Here is a 17,207-nt window from a genome sequence, read left to right on the forward strand (position 1 = left end):
CTGATGTAGCCTAGACTAGAAACTCCAAAAAAGTGACCCCATCTAAGAAACTACACCCCTCAAGGTATTCAAAAGTTACTTTAGAAACTATGTTAACCCTTTAGGTGTTCCACAAAACTAAATAGCGAATGTAGAAACAATTTTAGAATTAATTTTTTTTGTTACATTGCCTCACAAAAGAGTAATATAGAGCAACCAAAAATCATATTTACCCCAAAAATAGTCCCAAAACAACAACCACCTTATCCCGTAGTTTCCTAGATGGGGTCACTTTCATGGAGTTTCTACTCTAGGGGTGCATCAGGGGGCTTGAAAGGGTACATGGTGTAAATAAACCAGTCCAGGAAAATCTGCCTTCCAAAAACCATATGGCGTTCCCCTTCTTCTATGTCCTGCCGTTTAGCCAAATAGTAGTTTACCACCACATATGGGGTGTTTATGCAAACTACAGAATCAGGGCAACCCATTTTGAGTGTTGTTTGGCAGTTAGCCCTTGTTTTACTCCTGGAAAAAAATTATTATATTGGAAAATTTTCCAAAAAATAGAAATTTCAAAATTGTTTCTCCATCTGCCATTAACTCTTGTGGAACACCTAAAGGGTTAACAACGTTTGTAAACCCAGTTTTGAATACCTTGAGGGGTGTACTTTCTTAGATGGAGTCACTTTTTTGAAATTTCTATTCTAGGGGTGCAACAGGGGGCTTCAAATAGGACATGGTATAAACAAAACCAGTCCTGCAAAATCTGCCTTCCAAAACCCATATGGTGTTCCCCTCCTTCTATGTGCTACCGTTCGGCCAAACAGTAGTTTACGACCACATATGGGGTGTTTCTGCAAACTACAGAATCAGGGCAACCCATTTTGAGTGTTGTTTGGCAGTTAACCCTTGTTTTACTCCTGGAAAAAATTAATTATATTGGAAAATTTTCAAAAAAATAGAAATTTCAAAATTGTTTCTCCATCTGCCATTAACTCTTGTGGAACACCTAAAGGGTTAACAAAGTTTGTAAACCCAGTTTTGAATACCTTGAGGGGTGTACTTTCTTAAATGGAGTCACTTTTTTTGAAATTTCTATTCTAGGGGTGCAACAGGGGGCTTCAAATGGGACATGGTATAAACAAAACCAGTCCTGCAAAATCTGCCTTCCAAAACCCATATGGTGTTCCCCTCCTTCTATGTGCTACCGTTCGGCCAAACAGTAGTTTACGACCACATATGGGGTGTTTCTGCAAACTACAGAATCAGGGCAACCCATTTTGAGTGTTGTTTGGCAGTTAACCCTTGTTTTACTCCTGGAAAAAAATTGATTATATTGGAAAATTTTCAAAAAAATTGAAATTTCAAAATTGTTTTTCCATTTGCCATTAACTCTTGTGGAAGACCTAAAGGGTTAATAAAGTTTGAAAAACAGTTTTGAATACCTTGAGGGGTGTAGTTTCTAGAATGGGGTCATTTTTGGGAGGTTTCTATTATCTAAGCCTCACAATATGACTTCAAACCTGAACTGGTCCATAAAAAGTGGGATTTTGAAGATTTCTGAAAAATTTCAAAATTTGCTTCTAAACTTCTAAGCCTTGTAACATCCCCAAAAAATAAAATATCATTCCCAAAATGCTACAAACATGAAGTAGACATATGGGGAATGTAAAGTCATCACAATTTTTGGGGGTATTACTATGTATTACAGAAGTAGAGAAACTGAAACTTTGAAATTTGCTAATTTTTCAAACTTTTTGGTAAAAAATGTATTTTTTTATGCAAAAAAATTAACTTTTTTGACCCAATTTTAGCAGTGTCATGAAGTACAATATGTGACGAAAAAACAATCTCAGAACGGCCTGGGTAAGTCAAAGCGTTTTAAAGTTATGAGCACTTAAAGTGACACTGGTCAGATTTGCAAAAAATGGCCTGGTCCTTAAGGTGAAAATGAGCCTGGTCCTTAAGGGGTTAAAATCCTCCTCCTAAGGGGTCCAGATAGCATCTCGGGGAGTTTGCCTTCATTTTGACAAGATTTGACCATATATTGCTGCCAAAAAACCTTCTACAGCCTAGCATAAGTTGCAAGGAGAAAAGAGGAAGGAGAGCCGGGCAGGGAGGAAGGAACAGAGTGCTGATAGACAGCCTGACTCTGGATCTGCATCACCACCCGGCTCACCCCTTCATCCCTCAGAGGAATCCAAATAATTCCCATTCAGCATTCAGACCCCTAGGGACCTAGGGGTCTGAATGCTGAATGGGAATTATTTGGATTCCTCTGAGGGATGGGGGGCGAGCCGGGTGGTGATGCAGATCCAGAGTCGAGCTGTCTATCAGCACTCTGTTCCTTCCTCCCTGCCCGGCTCTCCTTCCCCTTTTCTCCTTGCAACTTATGCTAGGCTGTAGAAGGTTTTTTGGCAGCAATATATGGTCAAATCTTGTCAAAATGAAGGCAAACTCCCCGAGATGCTATCTGGACCCCTTAGGAGGAGGATTTTAATATTTTGGAAAAAAACACATCAAAAACGCATGTGACCGCATGTGCGTTTTTTGTGCGTTTCTTATAACCATTACATCCTGATTGTTATTTATATGTTTTTAACATGTTCTTCTTATTATTTTTGTTTATATGATGTTATATTGCATATCAGAATACTCTATGGACTAATGATATAATATAGGAGCTGGAAGTGACTGTTGCTTTAAGAATTTGGCTCCTATAGAGACATAAAGGGCAATAAGATTCTATTTCGGACTTTCATGATGTTTCAATTAGATCAGTCCCACCCATGGCTGGTCTCTTGGGAAGGTATAAAATGCTGCAAAGTGCTCACTGTCTTTACCACTGATGAAGGGGTGTATACCCTGAAACGCGTCTGGGCCAGTTGGGACAGTGAGCCGTACCCCAGGATCTACGAGGGAGAAATAACCACTATCGGGGTGATCTTCGCATCTGGAGCACTACCCTGTCTCGAATTAAGAGACTGTATCTTTAAGAAGGATCGATTGCTTTACTACCATTCCAGCCGAGGAGTCACGTCAGACGTGACGTTCGAAACTCCATACCACGTGGGACGCCGCGTTTGGGTAAGATCGGCTACGTTTGCGATCCATTACATCGAGCCAGCGACAGAACAGGGTAAGAAATTCCCCTCACGATTATTGATAGATCTGACTATTCAAATTTACTGGAGGATTTAAATCGGACAGTACCGAATACGATCTTTCTGACATAGTCAGATTGTGGATGTGATCCCTTTGGAGCCTGACACAGGCTTGAATTTTTCAAGTGTATAAAGACCCGGTGCGATTATTTAGATTGCACACAGGTGGACATAATTTCACTAACTATGTGACTTCTAAAGGAAATTGGTTGTACCAGAGCTTTTTATGGGCTTCCTAACAAGGGGGTGAATACACATGCACATGCCAATTTTCTGTTTTCTATTTCTGAACAATAGTTTTATTTATATATTTTTCTCATTTCAATTCATGTTAACATAACATTGAACTTAAGGCTGTAATGTTACAAAATATGAAAAAAGTCAAGGGGGGTGAATACTTTTGCAATACACTGTAAAGCCGTTTGCTTTAGATCCCAGACAGCTTGCCCCTTGTCGAGTGTCCTGTCCGAAAGGATGTTCAGTGCAGCAGTGGGGATCGTGACCGATAAGCGCACTCGCCTAGCTCACGACAGTGTGGACTAACTCACATTTCAAAAAATTTATGAGGCATGGATCTCTGAGGAATTCCACACCTGTGACGACCATGTGTAATTTAATTTCCTCATGCCAGCCCATACATATCCCCCACTACCCAGAACAAAGAATGGTCCTTGTCTTATGTATATACAGCGGCATAAAAGGCCTTTTCATTCAGGTGAATGCCTAATTTTTGGGGCCTGTACTCCAGTGCCCTACAGTAAAAAATTAATCCAGTGACCGCCTAATGTACCTCCAGACACATAATCACAAGTTCTTTTCTGTCAGCTGAATGTCTAATTTTAGGGGCCTGTACCCCCGTGAGAGTTTCCCTTTAAGACGCATAAAAATGGCCCCTGATTAAAATACATATATTTTGTGGGAATTTTTGCCAATGATCCCCCTCTGGTATGTCACTTTCCATGTTGTGGGTACTATTTCCAGTAAGTATTTGGTGGCTGCAAATATGACCTGAAGGTTTTTCAGGTTCGCCTGCCATTAAAGTAAATGGGACCTGCCGCGAACGTACCGTTCGCGAACTGTCCCAGCCGATGTTCGTCCATCACTATTGTTATGTAATGTTACGCCAGGTATTGGCCATTCATTCCAGGCCTAACCACTCTGTTCCTCCTCTCTTGGTTGGAGTGGGCTGGTCCTACTTCCTGCCAGGAGGGGAGGTGTTGAGAGTTGAAGGAAAGAGCTACTACTCCCAGAGACTCTATCCAATTTTCCTGTGGCACCGTCACTCCAGAGAGATCATCAGTATCCAGAACTCTGCATCCAGAAAGACAACAGAGTGATAAGTGAAATTACAGCTTTACAGGCACGGCTGCAGGTGAGGGGCTACAGCTCATACACCCATCACCTAGAGCAACCATTATGCCAGACAAACATCAAGCCTGTATCATAATGGACACAAGAGCCTGCAAGTGCCATTAAATTGCCATCCAACAAGCCACCATATCTTTTCATCTGGTGACAGAAACTACACTACTGTATTTAATACTGTTGGATGTGCCATAAGTTATACTTTGTAAAGAGAGACTGTTACACGTGCATTTTACACTGCACTAATCCCCAGGGAGCAATGGCCTGAGGGTGTACACAGTGACACAACACCTCATCAGGGCCACTACCACTCTCATCTTCTGCACCGGCTCCTCACCTCAGGAGCTTGCTGCATATAAGGGCTTGTTTTTTCCTGGTGAGCTTTAGTTTTTATATTTAGAGCCAATTCGGGGTATGTAATCTTTGACCACTTTACATTCAAATGGACAGAAAAATGGCATTCAGGAATTAAGTTATTTTTCATTAATTAATGGTTTACTTTAGACTAAGGATGAGCAAGTCGAATAGGGTTCACATGACTCTGGGAGGAAGTGTGTGTGTGTGTGTGTGTGTGGGGGGGGGGGGCTTTCCCCCAACATCAGCCAATAAAGAGGCAGGGAGATGCCTTTGCAGAACAAGCAGATGTCATTCTGTTCAGAGCTATTGATGAGAATGGATAGGTCTATGCAGTGTCTGACAATCTCCCCCCCCCCCCCCCCCCCCCCCCCCCCCACAGTATACAGAGGCTCAAGCAAGCATCTATTCTAGTGTAACAAACAATGTAGAGAAATAATTGAAAAAAATAATTGGGGGACTTTGATCAGGATACACTTTGGTGGACTGAAGGGGTCAGTGGCTGGGCACACTGCCTAATACGGCTGCTGCTGCAGCACCTCCTAGAAGTTCTGTGTTCCAAAATCCTTGAAATAAAATGTGATGTGAAGGGTATATTTTTCTTCCAAACCTCATGTTTCTACATATGCTTATTGCCAGAACAGTACCCTTGGGCCTCTTGCAAACGACTGTAAGTATTTTGCAGTTCGCAAAAAACAGATCCTCAAAAAATATGGATGATGTCCGTGTGCATTATGTATTTTGCGGAACGGAACAGCTGGCCTCTAATGGAACAGTCCTATCCTTGTCCGTAATGCAGACAATAATATGACATGTTCTATACGGAAACGGAATGCAAACGAGTACCTTCTGTTTTTTTGCGGACACATTGAAATGAATGGTTTCGTATACGGTCCGCAAAAGAAACGGAATGAAAATACGTTTGTGTGCAGGAGGCCTTATTCGGCACCCTATCTTCTGTTGGTAAGCAATTGCCCTTTTTTTTAAACCTATATTTTTTTAAATTTCAAATTCAATTTTTATACCAGTGAATTTAAAAGCAAATTACACCATAGACAGAAATATCACCACCTTTCACGCATCATTATATTGGTGGAAGAGGAAACAATCACATTACAAGTTTGCAACGTGTGTCCTAGGCTACTTTCACATCTCTGGTGAAAATATCCGACAGGCTGTGCCAGATTTTACAGTTCACTGCCAGATCCCTATTGACTATAATGCATAAAAGCAGGCTCTCAGTTGGGCAAATACCACTGCATACAGTGGGGGTTTTTCCAGCCAAAAGCAGACATTTATGCCGGTACAGTCCGCTGGATCAGACATGCTGGAGATGTGAAAGTAGACCTAATAGTAAAGATAAGTGTTTTTTGAACCTGAGTTTTTAAACACAAATAACACAGTAGACAGAAATCGTGTTGGCCTTTCCTGCATCATTATATTGGTGGTTTTGGGGAGGAATAATCTCATTACAAGTTTTCAGCATGTCTTAATAGTAAAGATAAGTCTTTTTTCAGCCTGTATTTTTAACCCTTTCAGGACCGGGCCATTTTTTGCAAATCTGACATGTGTCACTTTATGTGGTGATAACTTTAAAATGCTTTTACTTATCCAAGCCATTCTGAGATTGTTTTCTCGTCACATATTGTACTTCAGTGGTAAAATTGAGTAAAGTTTTATTTTTATTTATAAAAAAATTCCAAATTTACCAAAAATTTGGAAAAATTACCAAATTTCAAAATTTCAATTTCTCTACTTTTATAAAAGATAATACCTCCAAAAATAGTTATTACTTTACATTCCCCATATGTCTACTTCATGTTTGGATCATTTTGTGAATGTCATTTTATTTTTGGGGGACGTTAGAAGGCTTAGAAGTTTAGAAGCAAATCTTGAAATTTTTCAGAAAATTTACAAAACTCACTTTTTAAGGACCAGTTCAGGTCTGAAGTCACTTTGTGAGGCTTACATAATAGAAAACACCCAAAAATGATCCCATTTTAGAAACTACACCCTCAAGGTATTCATAACTCCTTTTACAAACTTTGTTAACCCTTTTTAGGTGTTCCACAAGAATTAATGAAAAATAGAGATAACATTTCATAATTTCACTTTTTTGGCAGATTTTCCATTTGAATCCATTTTTTCCAGTTACAAAGCAAGGGTTAACAGCCAAACAAAACTCAATATTTTTGGCCCTGATACTGTAGTTTACAAAAACACCCCATATGTGGTCGTAAACTGCTGTACGGGCACACAGTATTGCGCAGAGGGAAAGGAACGCCATATGGATTTTGGAAAGCAGATTTCACTGGGATAATTTTAAGCTGCCATGTCACATTTGAAGAGCCCCTGATGCACCCCTAGAGTAGAAACTCCAAAAAAGTGACCCCATTTTAGAAACTACACCCCTCAAGGTATACAAAACTGATTTGACAAACTTTGTTAACCCTTTAGGTGTTCCACAAGAATTGATGTAAAATAGAGATGAAATTACCGAATTTCACTTTTTTGGCAGATTTTCCATTTTAATCCATTTTTTCCACTAACAAAGCAAAGATTAACAGCCAAACAAAACTCAATATTTATGGCCCTGATTCTGTAGTTTACCCCATATGTGGTAGTAAACTGCTGTACGGGCACACAGTATTGCAAAGAAGGAAAGGAACGCCATATGGTTCTTGAAAAGCAGATTTCACTGGGATAATTTTAAGCTGCCATGTCACATTTGAGGACCCCCTAATGCACTCCTAGAGTAGAAACTCCAAAAAAGTGACCCCATTTTAGAAACTACACCCCTCAAGGTATACAAAATGGATTTGACAAACTTTGTTAACCCTTTAGGTGTTCCACAAGAATTGATGGAATATAGAGATGCCATTTCAGAATTTCACTTTTTTGGCAGATTTTCCATTTTAATCAATTTTTTCCAGTTACAAAGCAAGGGTTAACAGCCAAACAAAACTCAGTATTTATGGCCCTAATTCTGTAGTTTGCAGAAACACCCCATATGTGGTCGTAAACTGCTGTACGGGCATATGGCATTGCGCAGAAGTAAAGGAACGCCATACGGTTTTGAGAAGGCAGATTTTGCTGGACTGGTTTTTTGACACCATGTCCCATTTGAAGTCCCCCTGATGCACCCCTACAGTAGAAACTCCAAAAAAGTGACCCCATTTTGGAAACTACGGGATAAGGTGGCAGTTTTGTTGGTACTATATTAGGGTAAATATGATTTTTGGTTGCTCTATATTACAATTTTTGTGAGGCAAGGTAACAAGAAATAGCTGTTTTGGCAGCATTTTTATTTTTTGTTATTTACAACACTGACAGGTTAGATCATGTGGTATTTTTATAGAGCAAGTTGTTACGGATGCGACAATACCAAATATGATTTTTTGGGGGGTTGTTTGTTTCAGTTTTATATAGCAAAGCATTTTTGAAAAGAAATGATTTTTTAGTGTCTCCACGTTCTGAAAGCCTTAGTTATTTTTTTTATTTTTTTGGCGACTGTATTGTGTAGGGGCTCATTTTTTTCGGGATGAGATGACTGTTTGATTGGTACTATTATAGGGTACATATGACTTTTGATCACTTGCTATGACACTTTTTGTGATGTAAGATGACATAAAATGGCTCTTTTTACACTTTTTTTTTCACAGTATTCACCTGAAGGGTTAGTTCGTGTGATATTTTTATAAAGCAGGTTATTATGGACTCGGCGATACCTAATATGTAAACCTTTTTTTTCCCCTAAGTTTTACACAATGATTTCATTTTTTAAACCAAAAAAAATCATGTTTTAGTGTCTCCATGGTCTAAGAGCCATAGTCTTTTCAGTTTTTGGGCTATTGTCTTAGTTAGGGTATGATTTTTGCGGGATGAGATGACGGTTTGATTGGCATATTTTGGGGTGCGTATGAATTTTTGATCGCTTGCTATTACACTTTTTGTGATGTAAGGGGATAAAAAAAATTTTTTTTTACACTTTTTTTTTACGGTATTCACCTGAGGGGTTAGGGCACGTGACATTTTTATAGAGCAGGTTATTACGGACACAGTGATACCTAATATGTCAACTTTTTTTTTATTTATGTAAGTTTTACACAATAATATTTTTGTAGCAAAAAATAAATAATGTTTTAGTGTCTCCATATTCTGAGAGCCATAGTTTTTTCAGTTTTTAGGTGATTATCTTAGGTAGGGTACCATTTTTGCGGGATGAGATGACTATTTGATTGGTACTATTTTGGGGTGCACATGACATTTTGATCGCTTGCTATTACACTTTTTGTGATGTAAGGTGACAAAAAAATGTTTTTTTACATGTTTTTATTTTTTATTTTTACGGTGGTCACCTGAGGGGTTAGGTCATGTGGTATTTTTATAGAGCAGGTTGTTACGGACTCAGCAATACCTAATACGTATACTTTCTTTTAATTTACTTAAGTTTTACACAATAACAGCATTTTTTAAACAACAAAAAATGATGTTTTAGTGTCTCCATATTCTGAGCCATATTTTTTTTTCTTTTTGGGCAATTGTCTTAGGTAGGGGCTCATTTTTTGTAGGATGAGCTGACGGTTAGATTGGTACTATTGGTCCTTTTTGTTACGGTGTTCAGCTGAGAGGTTAGGTCATGTGTTAGTTTTATAGAGCCGGTGGAGACGGATGCGGCAATACATAATATGTGTACTTTTCTTTTTTCCCCTATTTTTTTTTTTTTTAATTTCCCTTTATTTTGGCAAAAGGATTTTATTAATTTTTTTACTTGAAACTTTATTTTTTGGAAAACTTTTTTTTACTTTGTTTTTTGTACCACTCTGGGACTTCAACTTTTGGGGGTCTGATCCCCTTTACAAATGCATTCCAATACTTCTGTATTGGAATGCATTGGCTGTATGTGTAATACAGTGTGTATTACACATACAGCTTCCTGCCTGTGAGATCCAGGGGCTGGATCTCACAGGCTCTCCCCCAGAAGGCAGCCACGATGCCTAAGGAAGGCATTGCGCTGCCTTCCATGCCATCGGGTCCCCATCACAGCAGCACGGGGACCCGATGGCAGGTCGATACCCGCGAGAACATCGCATGTGCCACAGTCAGCGCTGACCGCGGCACATTGAGGGTTAATGATTTCACAGATGCTGGCAGGGGTCCGGCTATCAGTGACTGACGGACCCCTGCCACTGATCGGGTGGGCGCAGCTCCTGCACCCGCCCGATCAGCGCGCCGTACATGTACTGCGCTGGTCCTTAAGTCACGGATATCTGCGCCATACATGTACGGCGCGGGTCCTCTACAGGCTAAATACAAATAACACAGTAGACATCAATCTTACTGGCGCTAGTACTGCAATATTCCCAAAGTAAATTGTCAATAGCAGTAAGGCTTCATGCACACGACAGAGAAAAAAAAGTCCATTAAAAACAGACAAACTGTCTATTTTTAACTGACTTTTTTTTTTTACTGATGCCTTTCTGACAAACGGACATTAACAACAGACCAATTCAATTGCATGGGGGCAGTTGGTCAGTGAAAAACAGACAAGATAGAGCAAATTCAAATTTTTGATGTCCGTTTTTCACTGGCCATCAAAATATATGCAGTGTGAATAACCCCATAGACTACCATAGGTCTTCAAACGGACACGTGATTGCCATTAAAAAAACCTCCATTACACGTCCGTTTTTCACTGTTGTGTGCATGTAGCCTAAATGTACAGTGAAAAAAACGTATTTATAGCGGCTCTCCTTTTTTATTGTCCTGGAATTGGTGCTCTGACTGAAGTGACTCACCCAGCCTAAATGTGTTTGTAGAAGGGGAAGGACATTTAATTGTGCCTCTGTCTTTACATTACAGAAAAAACGCTTGCAATTTTACTAAAGCCGTTCTATAATTTGTGTGACTGTGTACCAAACCCATGATTTTTCATTTAGGAAACTCTTGTCTGGAATACGGAGGAGGTCTCATCCTCCCAGAGCCAGAATGTCCGGACAGAAGTAGTGGTAGGCCACAGTTCTCCCTGGCTTCCAAAAGTCGCAACATTATTATTGAGGACAAAAAGGAGGCAATTGTTAATTGAATGGCTCACTCCTCAGTTACAGCAGGATGATGTGGAGGTCACCTCTGAATCTGACAATGTGCCTTGGAGGCAGGGGTCACAGCAGTCCTCCTGCTCCTTCTCCATACAGCCCCAGAGAAGCCTTTCAGTTGCATCCTCTCTGTCTTCCCTGCCCCCTCCTTCATTTTTTTTCTTAAGAGGCAACAAAACCCCACCACGCACTATGGCAGATGGTCACTCATCTCTGTAGACATAACTAAAAACAATTATGGGGGGTCATAGTATTTTCAGTATTAAAGTGCAAGAAAAACGATACAGTAGTATCACCGTAATTGTACTGACCTGGAGAATGAAGAGCACAGTTTTACCGCATAGTGAATGCTGTAAAAACAAAATGTGTAAAATTTTGGCGGAATTGTTTTTTTGTTAGTGTTTTTTCAAATTCTACCCTATTTAGAATTTTTCCCACTTTCCACTACATCCTATGCAATATTAAATGGTTCCATTAGAAAGTACGACTTGTCCCACAAAAAACAAACCCTCATATGGCCGTGTAAATGGAAAATAAAAAAGTTATGGCTCTGGGAAGGCAAGAAGCGAAAAATGAAAATGCAAAATTGGACAATTGCTGTGTCAGGAATTTGTTAAACAGGCTGTTTGTTAATGGCATCAAACATGCGTTTACCCATAGCTATATGTGTCAGTGTAACTCTGACAATATTTGCTATTGCCGTCATTGTATTCCTGAGCTCAAAGGGGGGGGCAAAACAGAAAACATTTATAAAAAAATAAACAAAAAGAGAACATCTTTTTCTAAAAATTTGGAGCCCTAGGAAAATAAAGGGAGTTATCTACCAATTTTTAGGCAATTGTAGCAACTTTGGTCCGGGTAAAATCAATTCAGGTCCAAACTGAACTTTTAGAAAATTGGCGAACCTGAAATGAATAGGTTTGCTCATCTCTAATCCAGTAATATAATAAATTGTCCGAATGTAGATATGGTGCAAGCTAAGTTAAACAAGGTACTGTAAATGTGAACTAGGCCCGGGTCCAGTTGAATTACACCCAAGTGTGCTTAAAGGATTATATACAGTGGCCATAAATAATATTATAAGTGATACCCAGCATGGGTTTACCAAGGACAGAAGATGTCAGACTAACCTGATTTGGTTTTGTGAGGAGGTGAGTAGAAGCCTGGACAGAGGGGCGGCTATGGATGTAGTGTTTCTGGATTTTGCAAAGGCTTTTGATTCTGTCCCTTAAAGATGTGTAATAAGTAAAATAAGGTCTGTAGGCCTAGAAAGTATAGTTTGTAATTGGATTAAAAACTGAAGGATCGTGTCCAGAGAGTTGTGGTCAGAATGGTCCCGGGTTATAAGTGGTGTACCACAAAAGTTCAGTACTGGGTCCTCCTATTATTATTATTAAGATTTTTTTCACTGACTTATCCTCTGGATAGTACAAACAAACAGGTAACGGCAGCATCTCCAGCGACTTCTTTTTTGGACAGACTTCACAGAAAGTGTGCCATAAAAATAAACAGCAACGTTTCGGCTACTACATAGCCCCAGGCTTGACAAAGGCTATGTAGTAGCCAAAACTTTGCTGTTTATTTTTATAAAGAAGTCGCTGGAGATGCTGCCATTACCTGTTTGTTTGTACTATTCAGTGGGCAGCTGAGGAGCTGCGGCCATGGTTTGGCTGATGCATTCCGGTGTGGTCGTTTAATGGTCCGTGGGTGAAAAAAAAATGGTGAAAAGTTGTTTCCTGTAAAAGCATACAAAAAATAAGGGGACATTGCCTTGGTCTTGAGAAGAAAAATGTCATTTTCCAGAGATGACAAAGCTTTTTTTACTGTAAAAAGAACTGTAAACCCAAAAACCTGTTTTATTGCACTTCAATCATTCAGCCACTAGGTGTCAATCTTCACTCATTTCCAAAAGAAATCATGGTGATGATAAAGTTTAAGCTACATTAAAACAAGCTTTCATCATTGCTTTGAAAGAGATATGTACTTTTTTTTTTTCTACAAGCACATTATATTCAGCAGAGGCACAAGCCAATTTTATTTGTTATGCTATAGCAAAATATGTAGGTCACTTATATAAAAGTAACAAAATGCTGCTTTGTAGAAATGTGTGGGTTTGCACTGGTAATATGACTGTCACATGTTTTTATTTTTTCTGAAAAACTTGATGACTTGAATCCAAGCCTGCAGGGAAGATTAACAATGAAAATACAAAACGATTCAAAGTCTATTATTACTTTTATAGTAAGGGTACTTTCACACTAGCGGCAGGGGACTCCGGCAGGCTGTTCCAGTGGGTGAACAGCCTGTCGGATCCGTCCTGCCGCTAGTTCACGTGTGCCCCTGGACTGCCGCTCCGTCCCCATTGACTATAATGCATGCAATACATTTAGTTTGGCCGCCTCTTTGCGTGCGCTGCCGACGGAACTCCGCCCCCATTATAGTCAATGGGGACGGAGCGGCAGTCCAGGGGCACACGTGAACTAGCGGCAGGACGGATCCAACAGGCTGTTCACCCGCCGGAACAGCCTGCCGGACTCCCCTGCCGCTAGTGTGAAACTAGCCTAAAACAAATCAGATTTCATTGGTCTACATTTTGAAAGTGGATTTGTGCCAAATGTATTAAAAATTGTGAGTCTCTTAGTAAATGTGGTGAATTTTGTTTTAGAAGTAAGAAACTCGAATGTGCACATTTTCATTGCAGATTAGTGCCAACATTTGCACCATTTTCTAGTTTTTTCTTGATAAGACTATTTTCACATCTGCGTTTTTGCTGTCCGGTTTTCAGATCCGGCATGGGTTCTCAAAACCACAGCAAAACAAATCCTTTTGACTAATAAAACTGGCTGCATCCATTCAGAACAGATCCGGTTGTATTATAGTGAAAATGAAGAAACCAGATCCGCCACTAAAACCATTGTAAGTCAATGGGTGCTGGATCGAAAACCGGATCCAGTACCATTGATTTACAGTGCCTTGAAAAAGTATTCACCCCCTTGACTTTTTTCGTGTTTTGACGCCTCACAACCTGGAATTAACATGGATTGTTTGAGGATTTGCATCATTTAATTTACAGAACATGCCCACAACTTTGAAGATAATATTTTTTTTATTGTGAAGCAAACAACAAATAGGACATAATAACAGAAAAAGTCAATGGGCATAACTATTCACCCCCCTAAAGTAAATTATTTGTAGAGCTACCTTTTGCAGCAATCACATCTCCAATTCGCTTTGGATAAATCTCTATGAGCTTGCCACATCTTACCACTGGGATTTTTCCCTTCAAGTTGGATGTTTTGCGCTTGTGAACAGCAATCTTTAAGTCTGACCACAGATTTTCTATTGGATTGAGATCTGGGCTTTGACTAGGCCATTCCAACACATTTTGGCCTCTTGTACACAAACGTTTTTTTTCCCGTTTCCGTTCTGTTTTTTGCGTTCCGTATATGGACTGTATATAGAACCATTCATTTCAATGGATCCGGAAACAAAACTGAAGGTACTCTGTATGCCTTCCATTTCCGTTCAAAGATAGAACATATCCTAGTATTGTCCACATAACGGACAAGGATAGTACTGTTCTATCAGGGGACAGCTGTTCAATTCCGCAAAAAATGGAATGCACACGGAAGTCATCCGTATTTTTGGCAGATCCATTTTTTGCGGACCGCAAAATAATGAAAAAGCCATACGGTCGTGTGCAAGAGGCCTATTTCCCCTTAAACCACTCAAGTGTTGCTTTAGCAGTGTGTTTGGGGTCATTGTCCTGCTTGAACGTGAACCTCCGTCCTAGCCTCAAATCACGCACAGAGTGGTACAGGTTTTGCTCAAGAATATCCCTGTATTTAGCACCATCCATCTCTCCCTCAACTCTGACCGGTTTCCCAGTCCCGGCTGCTGAAAAACATCCCCACAGCATGATGATGCCACCATCATGTTTCACTGTGGGTATACTATTCTTTGGGTGATGTGATGTGTTGGGTTTGCGCTAGACATAGCGTTTTCTTTGGCCGAAAAATTCAATTTTAGTCTCATTAGACCAGAGCACCTTCCTCCATGCATTTTGGCTTTTCACAAACTCACAATGTGCATTTTTGTTTTTTGTTGAAAGTAATGGCTTTCTTCTGGCCACTCTGCCATAAAACTATGTAGCAAATGGCTTATTGTATTGTACTTCAGTCTCTGCTGTGGAACTCTGCAGCTCCTCCAGGGTTAACTTAGGTCTCTGTGCAGCTTCTCGGATTAATGCCCTCCTTGCCTAGTCCGTGAGTTTTGGTGGGTGGCTGTCTCTTGGCTGGTTTGCTGTTGTGCCATGTTCTTTCCATTTGGTTATAATAGATTTGATGGTGCTCCTGGGGATCATCAAAGATTTGGATATTTTTTTTTTATAACCTAACCCTGACTTGTACTTCTCAACAACATTGTCCCTGACTTGTTTGGAGAGTTCCTTGGTCTTCATGGCAGTATTTGGTTAGTAATTTAGTAATGCCTCTTGCTTAGGTGTTGCAGCCCCTGAGGCCTTTCAAAAAAGGTGTGTATATGTAATGACAGATCATGTGACACTTAGATTGCACACAGGTAGACATGATTTCAAAAATTATGTGACTTCTGAAGGTAATTGGTTGCACCAGAGCTTTTTATGGGCTTCCTAACAAAGGGGGTGAATACATATGCACATGGCAATTTTCTGTTTTCTATTTCTGAACAATAGTTTTATTTATATATTTTTCTCATTTCACTTAACCAATTTAGACTATTGTGTTCTGATACATCACATAAAATTCAGATTAACAAAACTTTGAACTTAAGGCTGTAATGTAACAAAACAAGAAAAAAGGGGAGTGAATACTTTTGCAAGGCACTGTACATGTTTTTTTGTGTGGGATCCAGATTCTTCAGTTTCCCATGCCGCACACAAAACAGCGACTTTGTGAATGGTATGGTAACACAAAAAAACGGAACACAATGCATTATGATGAACTTCTTTCTGGTTTGTTCAGTTTTGTCCCCATTGACAATAAATGGGGACAAAACTGAAGCGCTGTGCTACGGTTTCGAGACCCTGTGCCGGATCTCAAAACCAGTCAGCACAACGCAGATGTGAAAGTAGCCTAAATCTGTCTACAACTTAAAATGGTTGTCTAGAATTTTGTAATGATAGCCTATCCTCAGGATAGGCCATCGATATCAGATCCACTACTGCTTTGCAGTAGCAGCACCAGGTTTGGCTGCAGCGTTCACATGTACCCCTATAAACAGGATGTTATCGGTGCACAGGGAGACGAAGAGCCAGCCGAGGAGCGACTGTCACGGTGGGGAGTGGGTGAAAGCCCCCACCGTACAATGTCGAGCAGGCCGACAAGCAACTAGGCCAGAGGCTAAGATAAGGGAGAAGGTCACCCCCTATTGCTTCCCTAACCCTCATCCTAACTCCTACCCATATGAGTGGACCTGGATGGTAGGACGACTCATACCCAGGAACCTAGGACCCTGAATCACCCTGATAATCCCTAAAAAAATAGGGAAAAGGCTGAGACAACCTGTTCTTACACAGAACCACAGGAGTCTCAACTGGCCTAAATGTCAGGGAAAAATTTGAAACCGTATACAGCTACTGGATCGGCAGGTAAGCACATAGAACAACACACTTACCAGCCACAACGACTCTAACCCAAGCATGAGTACAGGTGCCCACACACCATACAGGACACAGTACAAACAACCACACCCAGGTATCCAGAACACCAGTTACTGCCTGGACTCCCATGCAAACAGGACACACGGCGGCCCCGGGCCTTCCGGAGGAATCACCGATAGACAGGACGATGTCTAGCAGACATGTTGGACAACAAACACCACCAAACATGTAACAACAACCAGACATAGCACCTACCCATACAAACGACACCACACATAAAGTAGGGTAGTGAAGGGAAGGAGACACTGGGAAGACATAGGAGAGACATTGCTGAGACCTTGATGTTCTACAAGGTGGCCCTCAAGCACTGGGCAGATGGAATAAGCTGGACATGAGCATAGCTCCAGCACCAACAAAGGCTGGAGGACAACTCACTCCAGCCTTTAATCCACAGGTTAAATAAACTTAGTGGCCACTCCCAGCCCAGGAGTTAACCCCTCCAGAACAAGACAGACAAGGAACTAAGATATAAGGGGAAGTGCACACACATGCAGAGTAAACAAAACGTTGCCCCTGGCAACCACATGCACGGCAAACGTGTCACGGCAAACA

This window comes from Bufo gargarizans, chromosome 3 (assembly GCF_014858855.1).
Source record: "Bufo gargarizans isolate SCDJY-AF-19 chromosome 3, ASM1485885v1, whole genome shotgun sequence".
In the NCBI taxonomy this organism is placed as follows: Eukaryota; Metazoa; Chordata; class Amphibia; order Anura; family Bufonidae; genus Bufo; species Bufo gargarizans.